The 20,206-nt window shown below is 41.9% G+C and overlaps 1 long non-coding RNA gene across 1 annotated transcript; it reads right to left on the reverse strand.

Moving 5' to 3' along the window:
- Nucleotides 1-14,678: 14,678 nt before the first annotated feature.
- LOC147132693 (uncharacterized) lies at nt 14,679-18,505 on the reverse strand. Its single transcript, XR_015082184.1, has 3 exons — nt 17,891-18,505; nt 17,182-17,346; nt 14,679-15,635 (listed from the first exon to the last, which is right to left on the reverse strand). It is a non-coding gene; the product is annotated as an uncharacterized LOC147132693 (long non-coding RNA).
- Between the last annotated feature and the right edge of the window lie 1,701 nt (nt 18,506-20,206).

Below are 20,206 nucleotides of genomic sequence, written 5' to 3' on the forward strand. Positions count from 1 at the left end.
TGTTGGAGCCAGGGAGAAATGGCCAACATGCAATTTCATGGTCCTCAAGGCACTAGGGGTCCCCCTGAAAAGGGCGCTGATCTTTACCAAATTGGTGAGTAGGAGGGCCCTCCTCTATTCTTTAGATGTGTTGAGTCACTTCCTATGATCTGGTTTGGTGGGGGAAAGTGAGGTCAGAACGGTTTCGGAACATGGAGCGGCATGGTAAGGGACGTTGTGAGGGGATGGCCGTCAGCGGGACTGTGGAAGGTAAAGGACTTTTGTTCCTTTATGCTGATGTGTGCCATTTGATGGTTCGGATGCTTTACTGGGAATCCTAAGTTTGCGATTCTGACTATCCATATAGAAGGAATGAGACTGGAGGTGCACTAACAGGGCATGGGGAGCGCGCTGATTGCGGTGGTTCCTAGTCGTCGGGGCCGTGGATCTCGAAATGATTACAGTGATGGCCTTCACTAGCAGTGGTGCTCGAATGAAGGTGTATCGGGTTCATGCAGACATGTAAGATGAGTCTTGCCGGCAAGGATAAAACCCGGAACTAGCCAAATGCCTCGTCATCTAAATTTAAAGGAAAGAGTCAGAGGGATGTCACGCCCTGCGCGGGCTCCCGATTCTGGTGCCAAGCGCTCCGGGGGGCCCACCGCGGCGCCCCGGGCGTGACCTGCTCTGGGGACAGTGGCAGGTGGGGAGTTGGACTGGGGCGGTACACCTGTCAAACGGTAACGCAGGTGTCCTAAGGCGAGCTCAGGGAGGACAGAAACCTCCCGCGGAGCAGAAGGGCAAAAGCTCACTTGATCTTGATTTTCAGAATGAGTACAGACCGTGAAAGCGGGGCCTCACGATCCTTCTGACTTTTTGGGTTTCAAGCAGGAGGTGTCAGAAAAGTTACCAAAGGGATAACTGGCTTGTGGTAGCCAGGCGTTCATAGCGACGTCGCTTTTTGATCCTTCGATGTCGGCTCTTCCTATCATTGTGAAGCAGAATTCACCAAACGGTGGATTGTTCACCCACTAATAGGGAACGTGAGCTGGGTTTAGACCGTCGTGAGACAGGTTAGTTTTACCCTACTGATGATGTGTTGCCGCGATAGCAATCCTGCTCAGTAATTGGAAAATGGAAACAATTATAATCCAGAACTACCATTTCTCAATAAAGGAATATTTGATTTCATGACTTTCTCTTTTAAAATGTACGGCACTTTTTTATTTTTGGAAATGCTATCTAATGTACTGTAATAGTGCATATATGAGTGTCCTTTTGGTGCAATATAAACCTGTAAACTAAAATGTAAACTAGAAATATACAACTTGTATACAAGTAGTATATAAATGAGTGCATTTACAGTACACCAAGTATAAACCGGTAAACTAAACTATGGACTAGAAGTATACGACTTGTATACTAGTAGTAGATAAATGAGTGTACTTATAGTACACTTAAAGTATAAACCTGTAAACTACACTGAGGACTAGAAGTATACGACTTGTATACTAGTATATTGAATGAGTATACTTTGTAGTATGCAACAAGTACATAGTTCAGAGTACACTCATATACTTATACTTATACTTCTCTTTCCTATTTTTTTGTGAGTAACGGCAAAACAAAAAAACTGCAGCTTAAATTATTATCTTACTTTTGGCAGTTTTGCAGGTAGCATTTTAGCACCCTGATGGCTCATTATTAATATGCATATTAGCTAAGCATTAGTAAATACAGAATTCATCATTTAAAAAGCATGCTTCCAACATGAACAATCATTACTATGTAGTTAATGAGCAGTTACATATGGTTTACTCATCATCAAGAAGCTCATCCATAACAAGCTTAATGATTGCATTTTCATACTTTATTATTGACAGATTCAACATTTCTTGATGATGTATTGCATCATCCACCAATCATTCATTTAGGAATTGTTAATGGTTTGTAAGGTTCTTTAGAAAGCGTACGCAAATGATTACAGGACAATTGGTTGAGCTTAACATTGGCACTTTCTAAAAGGTTTGCATGTAAAAATGACATCAGTACTAAAGTGACCCCCCCACCCCCAAATCGACTCTGTCGTGATTTAAGGTCTTTTTTTGTGATTAGATTTATGACAAATTTCCCCGCCCCCTTTTGGGGCGTGGCTTATGTTATGTTTTCGGTCTCAGCGATCTACGTCACGGGAGGGAGGCAAGCATGCTAATATTCCTCGCTTTGTCAGTTCTGTTTTCCAAAAATGTCGACCGATCGCCACCAAAATGCAAATGCACATTACTACCCTTGGCCACTTCAAGCTGTGAAAGTATAAAAGTCTTCTGCACAATAGTTTGGATTTATTGACATAAAACGTAATATCATGATCACCTCCACAAAATCACTAATACCGTGGCGATTGCGCCCCACTTCACAAGCTGAAGCGGACAAGAGCATAAATGCGCACACGAACCCCGACTGGTTATTTTCCGGACATTTAGCGATGCTAAACTTGTCTCAACTACCAGGAGGGAAACGGCAGCTTGCAGCGAGCAGCAGGGCAGGCAGATTGGATCTGTATTTATTTTATTGGATATTTATTTAATGGATCAAGTAAGCAATCAATCAAACTAAGGTCCAGCCTATGTTTTGAAAGCTCATGTTGCTAAATCCGTCAAAGGTAACTCAATCTACAATGGAAAATACGTAGATATGTAATATGTATATGTATCTGATAGCAACCTGTAACGGTTGCAGCAGCTAATAATGTGGCTTTATGGATGTCAGGCTTGTTGTGGACTAACTATATTACTGGAATACTTTTACTGGACCCTTGTCGACGTAATATGATCATTGCTGATGGAATATGAAATTGTGTCGGACATTTGAGCATGACCCGTGGGCCAATGGAACGGCAATGGGTTTTAATGCCTCGCCTGTCCTAACCGTGATCAGCAAAGAAGCAGTGTGCGCTCATCCCAGCATAAAGCTATGTAGCTCTGCTCACTTCCACATTTCCTCATTCTCATATAAATCATCCACGGAGAGGTTAATCCTTTTGATATGTTTTGTGTTTAATATATTTATTGAATTTAAACAATAAAAAAAAAAGGAAAAAAAAAGACCCCCCGGAAAAAAAAACAATACACAAACTAAACTCCCTTATCTCTACAGTCACATAAAAGAAGGTAAACAAATCACGAGCACATACGAAAAGATCAATAGTATGTAAACCTGCCAAAATATTCTATAGTCAAACTTACACCTTTGTTGATGGTTGATCATAAAATGACATACAAGGTCCCCAAACCAGATGAAACTCCCGTTCAGAGCCCCCCATCACACATCTTGTTAGGTTATCGTGGAGGAGGACACAAACGCAGAAGGCAAAAATGGTGTGCAATATAAAGTATTTAATACAAAACAAAAGCAAAGAAGGTGCTGGGATAATACTAAACGAACAAAAATGTTGAAGACCCAAATAAACAACAAGGAACAAAACAACTCAACAAACACTAGGACTACACTAGACCTTGACTTTGAACAGTGACAAAAGAGTGCTTAGACAAGACAGGACAGAACAGACAAACCAACAAGGGCTGAAAGAAAGCTGGCAACTAAATACAGACAAGTTAACGATACAACGAGGAACACCTGGACAAGACAGAGGGTAGGAGGAAGTTGGTTGGTTAACACAAGGGACTGGGATGACAAGCACAGGTGGACTCAATAACTTAACGAGAGACAAAGGAACACAATGAAACTAAATGCAAAAACAAAACACGTACCATGACACATCTAATCTTCTCAAGTTTTAAATGAAACAATACATCTCTAATGCAATGTGATACTATAGGAGGAGATGCATCCTTCCAGTTCAGAAGAATTAAGCAGCGTGCTAATAAAGTTGAGAAGGCGATAACTTTCCAACCACCGGCAGGCGACCGCAACCCCTCAGCCATAACCCTAAAAAGCAACTTCAGTGGATTTGGAGTCATTTTAACACCAAATACAATAGAAAGAGTGTCACAAATACTACTCCATTAATGTTGAATCTTGGGGCAAAGCCAAAGCATATGTATTAAAGTGGCCTCAGTTAATCTACATTGGTCACAAGAATGGTCACTATGACGGTAGATACGCGCCAGTTTAGATTTAGGAAGATGTGCTCTGTGCACCACTTTGAACTGGATAAGAGCGTGTCTAGCACTCAGTGAGGATGAATGCATTCTCTTCAACACATCGGACCAGTCTGCCTCACCGATAGTAATTTGAAGCTGCTGCTCCCAAGCTTCTTTAATCTTAGACATCGTAGGGACACCTAGTTGAAAAATCAAACTTAACATCATTGATATTGTCGTTTTCTTTGTCGGATTAAAAGACAGCAAATCATCAATGATAGTATTAGGAGGTTTGTCTGGAAACCCTGTGATGGAGCCAGAAACAAAATGCCTCACCTGAAAATATCGAAAAAAGCTCGAGGCAGGTAAATTACATTTATTAGACAGCTGTTGAAAAGAAGCAAATTTGTCCTCAATAAAGGGGTCTTTAAACGTTTTTAGCCCCCACTCATGCCACATATTAAATGAAGAATCCTGCATTGAAGGGGGGAAAAAAATATTTGCTGCTATTGGACTCGACAAGCTCATGTGTTGAAGAGAAAAGTCATTTCTGAATTGCAGGTAGATTTTAACAGAGTTATAAACAATAGGGCTTGTGGTGTGGCACATTCTGAGATAAAGGAACAGACGCACCAATTATAGCTGGCAAGGGTAAAGAACCACAGGAAAGCCTCTCCATCTCCACCCATTTTGGTCCGGCCCTATTAGCACCATAATGTACCCAAAAAGACAAACAACAAAGATTAGCAGCCCAATAGTAATAACGGAAATTGGGAAGTGCTAGACCGCCATCCTTTTTCGACTTCTGCAGGTGTTCTTTACGTAGACGTGACGTGGTCTTTTACCATTCCAGATGAAAGATGTAATCAAAGAGTCCAGCTTCTTAAAATAAGCACCAGTGATGAAAACAGGGATGGCCTGAAATAAATACAAGTATTTGGGTAAAACCGACATTTTCACAATATTCACCCTCCCAACCAGTGACAGTGGAAGGAGTGACCATCTAGACACATCTTGTTGCACTTTAAGTTGTTGGTCAGTGAAATTACACTTTAAAAGATCGCAATAATTCCTATTTTTTTTAACTGTTATTGCCGCAACTAACTGACAAAAAACATCCTAACAATAATTGTCCTGAGATTGGGCCTTCACACACCACTGGCATTATGTGCAAACAAAACAAGGAATATAATAAAATAAAGTAAAATAAAATAAGGGCGGTACGGTGGTCGACTGGTTAGCACGTCCGCCTCACAGTTCAGAGGTCGTGGGTTCGATCCCGGCTCCGGCCTCCCTGTCTGGAGTTTGCATGCTCTCCCCGTGCCTGCGTGGCTTTCCTCCAGGTACTCCGGTTTCCTCCCACATTCCAAAAACATGCATGGTAAGTTGATTGGACTGTCTAAATTGCCCCTAGGTGTGATTGTGAGTGCGGATGTTTGTCTCTGTGTGCCCTGCGATTGGCTGGCAACCAATTCAAGGTGTCCCCCGCCTACTGCCCAAAGACAGCTGGGATAGGCACCAGCAAGCCCACGACCCTTGTGAGGATAAGCGGTATGGATAATGAATGAATTAAAATAAAATAAATCTATATCTTATCTAACAAGGTCCAAGACTGGTCTCCATCGTCTTTCAAAATTAGCAGTCCTTATCTGCAGTTGCGCCGGCAATTGTTCCATTGAGTATATGTTTGATTTTTTTGTATCCATTGCGCAACTGTGGGTTGTTCAGGTTTTAACCAGTTGAGTGTTACCATTTTTCTTGCAGTCATTAGGAGGAGATGAATCAAAAAAGTTTGATCATGCGATAAACTATCTGAAAATACATCCAGCATAAACATTCAAGATCCAGGGGATGAGTCACTTCAATAGGTTTTTCCAATATTCCTTTAACGTCTTTCCAAAAAGACGCTGCGCTGTGTTCGAGACTTCCAACACAGCTGTTGTACTGTACTCTCCGATTTTTAGAAAACTTTATTAGAGCAAACACATCATTACAAATATGGAGGAGAAAATATCCGGCTTGACTCTGACTAAATCAACGGCACATTTGAATAGTGGACGAGACTAAGCGAGAGGCAGCGATGACGCGCACCGAGTCAGCTCACGTACAGTACAGTGTGTGGAAAAATTAAATCCACTTGCTCTCGTTGGTCGATCTCGCGCTGGGAACCAGTCACCGCCTTTTATGAGTGCCTGCGGGTATGTACAAAGCCTCCGAGTCAACTCATATCTTTGAAACAATTCGTCTTTCTTTAATATAACTCCCGATATGGCTGTGTTGTTTCATTTTTAATTTGTTGCTTCTGAAAAACCCGCAATGCACTGAGGGCGCGAAAGTTGAAGCGCGAAGTAGCGAGGGATCACTGTACCTGGCAATGAATGCTCCTCCAACGAAACCCAGTACACTTCCGGATCTTGTATGATACGGGCCGCCGTTGCTTTTATTTGGGCAGCCCAATAGTACAGTTTAATATTAGGAAGTCCCAGCCCTCCATGTTGTTTATCCGCCATCAAGATTGTCAGGCGAATTCTTGGTCTCTTGTTCTGCCAAATAAAATTTGATATTGAATTATCTAGTGATCTAAATGCAGACTGGGGTACAAAGATAGGGAGGCTTTGAAACAAAAACAGTAACCTTGAAAGAACATTCATTCTAATACATTCAATTCTTCCCATGAGAGACAGTGGGAGTATATCCCATTTATTGAAGTCAATTTTAATTTCCTTAAACAATTTGTCATAATTTGATGAAAACAACCATGCGATCTTAGGCGTCAGAGTTGCACCCAGATATCTAAATCCCTGTCTAGACTGCCGAAAAGAGACCAGGCTATCTAATTGTGATGGCCACTTCCCCACAAGCATTAACACTTCAGATTTATTTGTGCTAATGTGGTAACCTGATACCTTACTATACTGATCAAGACTATTGAGCAAGGCAGGCACAGATGTGACAGGGTTCTCCAAAAATAATAAGACATCAGCAAAAAGACACAATTTATGATAGGTATCAGTTTCATCCCTTATTCCCTGTATGTGCGGATTTGATCTAATTGACTCAGCAAGCGGCTCGATGCTAAGAGCAAACAATGACCCTGTCTAGTCCCGCGTCCCAGTAGAAAAATATCAGAGCAGTAGCCATTAACTCTCACCCTTGACTTGGGGTGTTTATAAAAGATTTGGAGCCATTTAATAAATATATCATTGAAGCCCATATATTGTAGAGTCTGTTGCAAAAAATACCAATCAACCCGATCGAACGCTTTCTCAGCGTCCAAACTCAGAAATAATGATGGGTTACTCCTTTTCTGTGCTAATAATTGAAGATTTAAAGCCCTTCTAACATTGTCTACCCATTGTCTACGAGCTATAAAGCCTGTCTGATCAGGTTTCACAAGTTTTCGGATAGAGCACTAAATCCTGTTAGGAATAATGGCGGTAAGTATTTTCATATCAACATACAGGAGGCTGATGCATATAGGATGTGCATAAGGTTGGGTCCTTCCCATCTTTATGAATAACACAAATAATCGCTTCAGACCATGACTCACTTGTCCTAAGTACATAATTATACACCTCATGCAAAAGTGATGTCAATTCCTTTTCAAAAGCTTTATAGTACTGTACTCTCGCGAGATGCCGTCAACGCCCGGGGTTTTATTATTTTTGAGTTTTAAAATACTGTCTCTAATCTCTTCTTCCGTAATCGGACATGTTATCTGATCTACCTCCTCCTCAGTCGGTTCATCAAGATTAATTGAATTAGGAAAGTTTCTAGTTTTCTCCTTATCTGGGTGACTTTTTGCTAAATACAATTCCTGGTAAAAAAGAGGCAAATGCATTTGCGATATCTTTGGGCTGAAGCATCATACCTCCAGTATTCGGGCATCTAATCTTACGCAATAGTCTACTTGATTGCTCTTTACGCAGCTGAAATGCCAAGAGACGGCTAGCCCTGTTACTGAATTTGTAATACTTCTGATTCAAGAATCTAAGCTGTCCTTCTTCTTTATGGGTTAATAAATGGTTTAATTCCTGTCTTTTCTCCTTTATCGTGATAGGTGTGCTTCCTTCATGCAATGTTTGATCATCTCGCTCTAATTTACGCATAGCATCTTCCAACTGTGTTTGTTTCGCAAGTCTTTCCTTTTTTATTCTAGAACAGATTGCAATAATGTTGCCTCTTAAAAAACACTTAGCTGCCTCCTATGCTACTGTAGGGACACCTAACTGTTATCATTAAGTTGAATATACTCCAGTAGGCATTTTTGCAATTCCTGTTTAATCCTCTGATTATTTAGGAAAGACACATTGGCTCGCCAATATTTGAAGTTTCTATTTTGACTCATCTTTAATTTTAAACATACTGGGGCGTGATCTGATATAGTAATTGCTTCAATATTACATTGAATAGTTCTGAAAGAATCCACCGCAGACATCAAGAACATATCTAGCAGAGAATGAGTGCCATGCACGTGTGAGAAAAAAGGTAAAGTCTTTTTCCTTGGCATGTAAATGGCGCCAAACACCAACCAAGCCTAATTCCCCCATCAATGTTGTTAAAGCCAAAGATTTGGGGGATTTGGAACCCGAGTCAGCAGGTAGTTTATCAATATATCCTCTCAAAACACAGTGAACTCATCTTAACTTATATTATTCAAAAATAACAAAATTGAACTCCGACCCACGGCCTTCTTTTATGTATTCAAACTTCCACAATTCAGTGCCAGTAGCACTTAAAAAGATTCTGACAGTTGAGGAGAAAAATTCAAAGTGTTATCTTCAAAAAGAGACCAAAACTATGCCGATACTCTACATGGTTCAAGTACAGCATCAAATTTACTTTGGTGCACCTTTCGTTCAGGAAAAACTGCCAGGTGGAATTGCAAAGGGCTACTACCACAGCTGAAGGACATGCATACAATAACTTAACCCATGAAATAAAAGTATCACCAAAGCCAAATCTATGCAGAGTTTCAAAAAAATAGCTCCATTCCACTCTATCGAATGCCTTCTCAGCATCCATCGAGAGAAGGCATTCGGAGTCAGATTGACAAGGAGTAAACATTCAATAAACGACAAATGTCACAAAAAGAACGCATGTCCTTCACAAAACCTATCTGGTCCGTGGATACAACATATGGCAAAACCTCTTCTAAACGACAGGCCAATACTTTAGCCAAAATGTTATAATCACAATTCAGTAGTGAGATTGGCCTCTAAGATGAGCACTCTAATGGGTTCTTTACCTTTTTGAGAAGCAAAGTTATACAGGCCTGGTTCAGAGTATTAGGAAGAACCCCCCTATACATAGCAAGATAGTCTGTACATACTCTTGCAAGAATTGGCGTGAGTTGTCGAGAAAATGCAGCATACAACTCACTCGGGAGGCCATCCAAACCAGGTGATCTGCGGGGTTGCAACAATTTTATTGCTTACATTATCTCCTGTTGCTCTATTGGCATATCCAATGTAGAAACCTGGTCTGGAGACAAAGTTGGAATCGGCAAATCTCTAAATAATTCGGAAATAAGAGAGGGGTCAGAAGGAGTCTCAGAACCATACAGGTCTCGGTAATAATGTTGAAATGTATCATTAATTCCTATCTGGTCAGTGACAGTCTCACCGGCCTTGTCTGTCACACCATTAATAATTCGTTTAGCTCTGACACCCTTCAATTTATTTGCAAGTTCCCCATGTTCATAGAAATTACTCCTATTTTTAATAAGCAAATATTCAATTGAAAGTGATGTAAGGATATCATACTCTGTATTAAGCCTTAATCGTTCTCTGCATAAATCCGGGGAAGGGGATTGTGCGTTCTTATTATCAAGATCAGCTATTTTATTTTCCAGATCCTTTCGTTTACTCCATGAGGCCCTCTTCTTTTCAGCCACAAATGATATCACCTGCCCTCTCAAATACGCCTTGAGGGACTCCCATACTGTTGTAGAGAAATCTGATGTCATGTTAAGGTCCAAAAATAACGAAATTTGGCCAGATATGAAGTCAAAAAATGTTGAATCTGATAACAGAAGAGAGTTAAACTTCCACAGTCGTTTGGAAGCCATAACGTCGGGCATCTTAAGTTTATCTTAAGTAAAGAGGTGCATGGTCCGATACTACTACAGGAAGATATTCACATGACAAAATTTCAAATGTCAATTTATTACCAGTGAAAAGGTAATCAATTCGACTGTACGTTTGGTGACGGTATGAAAAAAAAAGAATATTGCTTGTCCTTAGGGTGCAAAAAACACCAAATATCCGAAATCCCATAAATCGAAAGAAAAGACCGCACATGGGTAGCAGATTTAGATATCACATATCCAGGCCTGACAGATGACCTATCCATCACAGGGTCCAGACACAAGTTGAAATCCCTTCCCAAAATGAGTAAATTAGAATTTAAACAACAACAAAAACATCCTGCAACAATTGTGAGAAGAACTTGCTGGGCTGTGAACCCTCCATTCCCTCACGTAAACCAATAAGACGGACGTTGTTCCTCCTGTTTCTCCCCTCCAAGTCCGTCAGTTTCGCCGTTAGCTTGGTGTTATCAGCCAGCAGTCTTTCACAGCAATCCTCCACTTTAGCCAAGCGTTGTGTAGTAATTCGGCGTTACCTTCCAGGGAATCCAAATGCTCGCCATGACTATTGACAGTCTTTTGGAGCCCATCCAACTTCCCATTCACTTTGTCAAAAGATTTTTTCAACTCCGTGAGCAGGGAAGTTTGCAGGTCGGCTAGCGAGGCAGCCAAGTCAGCCTTGCTAATAGTAGCGGCAGCAGCATCCGATTCGTGTTTTCCGTTCACTTTGGAAGGTTTAGGGTGGCATTATGAAGTAGAGCGCTACTAAATGGCGAAATAAACTTAAAACTTTAGTTCAGGTATACCAAAAAGCAGTTTGGAATGTGGGTTGTAAAGTCAAGTCGTGGGAGCCCGAGCGTTATGCAACCTACTCCATGCTCGCCAAACCGGAAGTCTCTCCTTTGCATATTTTGAAGTGAGCATTAGTAGGGATGTCCACATACATTTTGGTGCCAATTGAGCGCCGATTTTGGACGTCATAAACAATGTACAATAATTTCCAATGGAGAGTTTGGAATCGGTTCCTCCCGTGACTCCGGCCGAACAAGGATAGAGCGGTAGGGGGCGCGGCCATTGGCCTAATTAACGAGAGGCGGTATTCATGGAGTTACTTATTTCCTAATTTCTCCAAATTGAATGGATAAAATAGAAAATGCCACTCTTTTAATTTTCCTGATCAAAAAATATATAAAATGAACTTGTTAGTGAAAACATGGCCATCCCGACCCCACCGTCCCTTTAACTATTTAGATATACATGCCTGCATTCACATAACTATTCAGACATGTACTAAGCTCACACATTTTCCAATAAATGTCTTAGTAACATGTATTAACACAGGAATTCATTAATTTGGGTGGTTGCAAAACATTTGGCAATCATTAATTAAGTATTTTGTGTGAGCTCATCTAAAGTGAGCGCTATCAATCTCTCATAAAATATTTATCAATGAGATGTAAAGGCTGACAAAGCCTCAAGACTGACACAAATTAATCTTAACAGACAAAGGAAAGACACAACACAAAGGGATACAGAACATATTGTTTTAATATTTATTTGATTTATTTATACTTAGTGGGTTAACATGGCTGCATAAATACTTGCCAACACCAACAGTGGAACAAAAATAACACATAAAATCTTTGAGGAAAAAACTACTTACTTATACTTTGCATATAAAAATATTTCAACATACGTAAAATAATACATTAAATGTAATTGTATGACTGTGAAAACAAAGTACGCTGATTCCTTTGAATTTATGTCTCAGCCATCTCTCACAGAGACTAATTCTTGCCAACAGTGGTTACAGTGACTGCATTTGACTACTTGTATTTTTTCTAAATGTCTTGAATCAATCTGCCCAATGCATCGTTACAGTGTTTCTTTGCGAGCCATTCAAGTCCACTCAATCACTGCAAGGTGGGTCAGAAAGCAAATTGTCAGTGCGATTTCCCCTAAGCCTCTGCTCCTTGTAGGATCAGGCCCTCTCAAGATGCTGGGGATGGGCACCAGTTTGCGGATCTACTTACCACCTGCTGTGATTGACAGTGTGATGGTTGTACCCAAGTGCAGAGAGTATACGATAGGTACGCCACTCATCACTGATAACTGAAGATCCATGCCTAATCATGGGGACTAGATGTCTTCGATATCTTCTCTCCACAAGACGCAAAATAGGCTTTGTCCGTCCTTGATGATGCCTCACACCTAGCATCCCAAAGACCCATGTTTTTCTTTTCCAGCCACCAGTCATTCTTCCTCTCCCATACTGATGCAGGAACAAAAAAACAAACACAGATGTAAACAGATTCCCTCTATTAACAAAAACTTCTTTGACTCTATTTGACAAATATTCATAGTCACTCCTATAACTTACCTTTCTTTTTGTTGGGTCTCCTGGCTCTGTGCCTTGAGCCCTTCCCTGTGTGTGTGTTTGTGTGGGCATGTCAGGAGTAAGGAGACAGTGGTGCTGGGGCCAGGTGAAACCAATCTTCGTCAGTGTGCTACTTAAGATGGTCCCTGACTCCACCTCGTCGCCAGATCAACTCACTCATTCACGGGTTTGTGCATCCAGCCATTTTTCTAGTTGCTACCAAGTAGTTTTGCAAACCCTGACTCTGTCTTTTTCCCTGCATTCTTCAGAATGTTTATTGCCCTGATCCTTGCCTGATGGACCTGTGCCCTGCAATCAACTGGATTCCATTCCATTCCCTGACCTGGGACTGCTGAATTTTGGACCACTGCTGCCTGCTACAGCTTGGTTCAATAAAACAATCACCTTTCCTGTCTCCCTCTCGGCAATTGGGCCCTCCACACACCCAGCGCCTTAACACTTTTGTGCCGAAAATGGCTCTCATCGATCACAACAAACTCCCTTCTTCCACCAATCTGCTGGCCTGTACATCTTTGCATCCTTTCAACTGTTGTGACATAGACCTCCCTTATTTTTTGGTCATTTTAGTGAGAGTTGTTGAACTAGCTGCAATTGCGTCATCCATCAGCCGAATGCCGCTCCAGTTTGTCAGCTAATGTCCACCAGACTCCACCATCTATTGTTCTACAATCTACATATTATGCACCTGTCTTGTTTTATGCTAATAGAGTCAACCAATCGAACACACGACGTGCTAAATCAACAATAGCATTTCACATCGAAACAACAGAACAGACGTAACATCAGCCAATCGCATTCATATGCATTTCAGACACCTCTAGGAAAACATAAAATCAAAGCATTACAGCACCTAATGCAATAACCTAGTCTATGGCGCCCTCGCCTGTTGAACTCCTCCACCTGCAATCACATCCAGCTCGAGGAACTACACGGTGCCAGAGCCCCCCCCCCCAGCCTCTTTGTCTGGCCCATGTCTGGCCCATGTACTTGAAACACAAGAACATCATGCATAAACAGCTCTTCAGCGGTTAGAGCGCCCCGAGCGGTGGAAGAAAAATCCACAGAATAGCCGCACCAGACTATAAGCCGCATGGCTCAAAATCTAGGAAAAACGTTGCGTCTTATTGTCCGGAAAATACGGTAAACAGTAAGTAATTGCGAAAACAAAATGAGGTTTTGAAAAAAAGTGTACTTATGTGTAAATTTGAAAAAAAAAAAAAAGTAGATTGTAGTTAGTTAAAATGATTATTTTTGTATTTCTGATTCTAAATTAAAAATAAAATATGGTAATTTCAAAATTATTAAACTATACAGTGCAGCTATGTTCATGCCAGTATATATCTGTGCGGGTAATTTTATTTGTCTAATTCTAAATATTTGACATGTTCATCTGTAACTAAAGCAGGCTACGCCTCTGTTTTAATAGTTTTTCAAATGGTGACGCTATTAATATTTTTTTTTTTAATTGAATGAATTATGGATAATAGAGTATGGTGCAATATTTTCATTGTATGATACAAAACGATTTAGATTAGGTTACATTTTAGTTCGTAATCCGACAGCTAACAATAACTTGTATTCTATGTAGTTGTATTCAGGAGGATGATGACCTAAAAGTGATTTACCCAGACCTGCACACAAATGAAGTGTTGTCTGCTCCTGTTTCGGTCGCCTGACCGTAGTTGGGAGACGCAGGGGAGATCCCTCTCTAAGGCCGGAGTTGCCTCCGGAGTCGCGGTTGTCGCACATCATCGATAAAAGGGTGGGAGGGAGCTCAGTAGCTCAACAACACACCCTGCTGTTTCTGGAGCTGCGGGTCCAGCAATGTGTTGCCACGGACCCAGGAGGAGGCCATGGGGGTGACGTGTGCTGCGGGAGCAGGTGTCGTGGCGGTGCTGGCGGCAGATGAAGCCTGGGACACTGGCAAGACAAATGGAAATAAAATTACTTCATTCCTCACCTTAATTACTTTGTCACTGCCTTTGTCCCACTGACACGTTCAAGTCACTCACGCTGAGACTCGATCTCCACGGCTGCTTGAAAATTTCCCCACTGTGGGATCAATAAAGGCATTCTTATTCTTCAAACAGCACGTGAACTGTCTCTGGTGGCTCTGCTGACGGCTCTGCTGACAGGACGGATGGCTGCTCACTTGTGCCTGTAAAGAGATGCAAAAGATCACCTCATAACAATCTGGATCCGGGGCCATCTCCCCCCACGGGGGTGGGCGAGGTGTGTGAGTTGCTGTCGGCCCGCCCGGTCGTTTACCTGAAGTGGAGCCAGACACCATGTATTTGGCTTCATTGTACCTTCCGACAATATAAGCATTTAATTGATACATGTACGAGCCGGGCAGTGCCGCCTTTCTGCGTCTTAAGTAGTCCACAAACCTACATGCAGAAACCGCCAACAAAAAATGCACAAGTTAACCAGTGAGCAGTTTTTTCACCTTCCCATGCACAACAAACTCTCGACGCTGCACATCGGTCGCCTCGTATAGGGACCGGAAGGTTTCGTGAGAAAACTCCCTGATCCCTACCAGCAGCTCATCCATCTCCCTGACCACTGTCATGTCATGTCATCTTCCAAACCGCTTATCCTATACAGGGTCGCGGGGAGTTGCTGGAGCCTATCCCAGCCGTCAATGGGCGAAGGCAGACTACACCCCGAACTGGTCACCAGCCAGTCGCAGGGCACACATAGACACTGTCACTGAGCGGGAATCGATCCCACGCTGCCCGCAAACAACTCAGGCGTGTGTACCACTACACTATCACTCCCTGACCACTGCCACAACTATAATCATCATCTGATGCTTGATGGAAATGGAATGGAAATATCACCGTTGTCCCGCTCCTGGTGGGATGCAACCACCATGCAGGCGTAGCCCACGTCATGGCTCAAGAGCCACTTGCAGGTTTGACCCCGGTACTGGCCAAACTGGAGCCGGCTCTCACTGAGGACCAGTTGCCGGCACTCGAGGTCTCCCCGACCTCGGACAACGCGGACCCTGGCCTCCTCCTTCACCTGCGCGGCACCTTTGCAGGTGGTGACTGCAGCTTTTGATCTGCAACAATAAATGAGCAGTATTTGATATTATAACGCATTTCATATCCTAGTCCACTTGACAAATACACAATAACAAGCACTTTGATGTGACATTGTATACCACGGCATGTAACACAAAGCGGTCTGAAATTCAATTGTTTTTTGTTGCACCCCAAATGGATAAAAGCACAGTGTTTTCTTCAAATTAGTTTTCATTTCAATGTGGCTGGTGTCTCTAAAACTCTATCGAGAGACTAAAAGCACAACTTTACATGCCGTAGCTATTTATGTGAGAACTCGGTCGGTGATTTTGGGGAGTATTATAAAAAATCTTTGGAAAATGTCTCCATCAGCTCTTAAATTCCACCCCAATTTATTTGTCCAAACAAATGTACCTTTAGCTGTACAAGGCATTAAAATGAACAGGAAACTCAAGAAGCATGGCAAGTCAGTGCCATCATTTTCCCCATGGCTGTGTTTCCGCCACGGTTTCAGCCTCAGCACTGCAACTGCAAATGCTCCTTTTCCGGTACCATGTATTTGAAATTAGGCTTGAAATCCATTTCCTGTCTCACACACACATACACCCCCCCCCCCCCCACACACACACACAACCCACATACACTCACACACACACACACGCACGCACACGCAGACATGGTCAAGAAAACAATTCACACACACTTGCACATTGAAATTGTGCATATTCATTCACAAATCATCGCTGTCCTGTGAAAAACACATCTCCAATTTTGGAAACTTTTTTTTACACTTCACTTAAATGCGATGTCTGTAACGCGGAAACATGATTCGTGTAAAAATAAGAAAATGAAAAAATATGGACATAAGTGTTTTTCACATGACAGCGACGAAATGCATTACTACTACACTGGAAAAAATAAACTTTCCTTTTGGTTGCACATGATAACAATGTGGTTCATCAACAAATATACAATAACTTGTAAACAGGAAAAAAAAGCACTTCACTTTGGACACATTCACATCAATATAGGATGATTATTATAGTACTGTATGATTATTATTATTGGTGGTATTGTCATGGAAAAGTAAACCCGTATTAGCGTACACATCTAAGTCAAAGTATAGTTAAGTACATATGTAGTACAAGGTACTGCTTAAGTACAAGATACACTGCTCATTCTTAACAATGATTGCAATATATTTATTGTTGTTAGGAATGATATGCAAGTACATTAGCTGTCTAAAAGATACACTGCTCATTTTTAACAATGATTGCAATATATTTATTGTTGTTGTGAATTGTAACAAAACGTGTATAGCATTAGCTATAATACGCACTGTATAAAATAATATATCATATCATGTAGAAATAGCAAATGGAAGTGACAAATATTTTTTGTATACACTGCTCATTTTTAACAATGATTGCAATATATTTATTGTTGTTGTGAATTGTAACAAAACGTGTATAGCATTAGATATAATGCGCACTGTATAAAATAATCTATCATATCAAGTAGAAATAGCTGGAAGTGACAAATATTTTTTGCATTGCCCATGTAAGAGAGGAATGTGTATATTACTTTTGATGTGATTTGTTTGTCCTCCCGCGGCACGGTGGTCGACTGGTTAGCACGTCCACCTCACAGTTTAGAGGTTGTGGGTTCAATCCTGGCTCCGGCCTCCCTGTGTGGAGTGTGCATGTTCTCCCCGTGCCTGCGTGGGTTTTCTCCGGGTACTCCGGTTTCCTCCCACATTCCAAAAACATGCATGGTAAGTTGATTGGACTCTCTAAATTGCCCCTAGGTGTGATTGTGAGTGCGGATGTTTGTCTTTGTGTGCCCTGCGATTGACTGGCAACAAATTCAGGGTGTCCCCCGCCTACTGCCCGAAGACAGCTGGGATATGCTCCAGCACGCCACGCGACCCTTGTGAGGAGAAGCGGTATAGATAATGGATGGATGGATGTTTGTCCTCCCCCTGTTACAGAGCACGTATGTTTGTATTCGTACACGAGAAACAATTTTACTGAATTCAGACACGTACATCGGTTGCAGCTGATAAACACTGTTGAACCAACATATCGTTTGAATCTTTTAGAGGGTAACAGTCGTCAATTGATTGGGTTTTACCACATAACAACCACGTGCAAACGAAGGCGAAGTACAGTACAGTACTTACTCTTTTCCGGCGATGCGGTGCATACGTTCGTGTACATTCGCGACCAATAAAGAGATACCTCCCTCTCTCCCGCAAAAAATTATAAACGAAAACGACTCAATCCTTACTTACCGAAAGAGTGGAATTGGAAGTGGTGAATTCCGTGACTTTTAAACGAGCTAGCGAGTAGTAGCGGCGACGTACGTGCTTCTTCGCGGGCCAAACACACACGGAATGGCCGAATCAAAATTGGAAGAACCCGCGGGCCCGGTCGAATACAATATTGACCAATGGGGTTGGGGGGGAGTGGGGGCGGCGCCGCGGATTTGTGTACGTGCGCGATTGGGCCAGGACGAATAGAGTATCGACCAATGGGGTCAGGGGGGAGGCGCCGCAGATTTGTGGACGTGCGCGATTGGTCGTACGAGAATAGGCGCCGAGCCAATCGTTTTAGGAGCTGCTTACCCGAAGATGGCGGCGCACTAGGCGTTTATGGATCACAGCATAGTGACTATAAACGTCTTGTCTTGAAGTTAGTCACATGATACAAGTCTTTCAAAACTACTATATAAACATGAAACATAGAGCTCACTGAAAGTGATTATAATCAAGTCTACAAACTTCACAATTTGTTCGAACGTGTCACAGTGTAAAAATAACAGTGTTAAATAACTTTCGATGACAAATACAGCACTTAGAGACGATGCTTTCAAAGGTGCAAACAACACAAAGCTTATAGCGGGTGACAAGCAGAATGCACAGTTACGCTGCTTACGATAGGAGGACGACTCGCAACAAGGGAATCTGGCCAGTGGAGGAGTAATCTCAGACAGGGGTATTGTCAGACCGGAAAGGGTATTCTCAGAAAGGAAGTGGTGGTCGTCGTAAAGATGTGGTGGTGGTCGTAAAGGTTTGTGGTCGTAAAGTTTTGCAAATAAAAGCGTTTACATTTTCAACACGAAGTGATGTTAGTAAAGATTTGAAAATAAAGTGATGAAAATAAAAAAGATTACATTTTCACAAAAACTTGTAAAACGCGCATTAACGCCGCTTACGATTGGCACCCCCCCCCCCCATGTGAAGGTCAAGCAGCGTATAAGAGTGGCAGTAACGTGAGTATGTTGTATGTATTGTATTGAATTGTATTGTATATGGTTATGTATGCTATTTTTAACTATAGTATAGAAATTTAGAAAAGCCTTTGTAACATCGACGTGTGCACATTGTACTGTTTCTACTTATAATACTCAATATTTCCACTTATAATTTCTAAAAAGTCATGTCATGACGTTGCATTATAAGAAGAAACTTGAAATTATATTTATATGAAATGTCCTTTAATACTTATAAACCTGTATCAGAATGTTATGACCAGTAGCTGTTTGAAATATTCATGTTGTAGTTGTTAAATATCGATATATTTAGAAAGTATTGTATAATTGTAGTAATCATAGTTTATTTATTTTTATTTATGTATTTTTTCAATACTGTACAGAATATCAGAGGAAAGGTAGGATCTTATGTAACGGGAAGGACTAGATATTAGTTTATACTTCCTCATACCCCCTTTCGAGCAAGTGAAAGTGTGATTTGCCTTGCCATATTGTTTAATTTTTTCTTCTTTGTTTCCCCGATGTATATTAGCATTTCAAGTTTATTTGAATATTATCTTATTTACATATACGAAATAAAGACAATCAATCAATAGTGGTTGCGACATAAAAGATAAAAACCATTGCATATAAAATCGTAACGTATGATTCAACCATCTCCTAGACGCATTTTGCACTGCAGCGTTTGTCTTATAATGTGTCTTATAATGTAATTAACACTGACACAAGACTGAACCACTACTTCCTATGTATACATTATGCTGCAGCCGCAGCTCCAGGGAGGAAAGGTGGACGTGCGTTAAAAGCGTATCCGAGCAAGAGGGACTTTCCCCGGGCAGCCAAAAGTGGAGTGGTGGCTGCCTATAATAGCCCTGGTAGCATAAAAAAACTCCAGGGAGGAGGGGCGGACGTGCGTAAAAGCGTATCCGAGCAAGAGGCACCTTCCCCGGGCAGCCACAAGTGCAGTGGTGGCAGCCTCCAGCAGCCCTTGTAGCATAAAAAAGCTCCAGGGAGGAGAGGCGGACGTGTGTGAAAGCGTATCCGAGCAAGAGGCACCTTCCCCGGGCAGCCAAAAGTGGAGTGGTGGCTGTCTATAATGGCTCTGGTAGCAGAAAAAAGCTCCAGGGAGGAAAGGCCGACGTGCAAAAAAGCGTATCCGAGCAAGAAGCACCTTCCCCGGGCAGCCAAAAGTGGAGTAGTGGCTGCCTATAATAGCCCTGGTAGCATAAAAAAGCACCCGGGTGAAGAGGCGGACGTGCGTAAAAGCGTATCCGAGCAAGAGGCACCTTCCCCGGGCAGCCAAAAGTGGAGTGGTGGCTGCCTATAATAGCCCCGG

Source organism: Filicampus tigris, chromosome 18 (genome assembly GCF_054856515.1).
Source record: "Filicampus tigris isolate MCC_2025a chromosome 18, RoL_Ftig_1.0, whole genome shotgun sequence".
Classification (NCBI taxonomy): Eukaryota; Metazoa; Chordata; class Actinopteri; order Syngnathiformes; family Syngnathidae; genus Filicampus; species Filicampus tigris.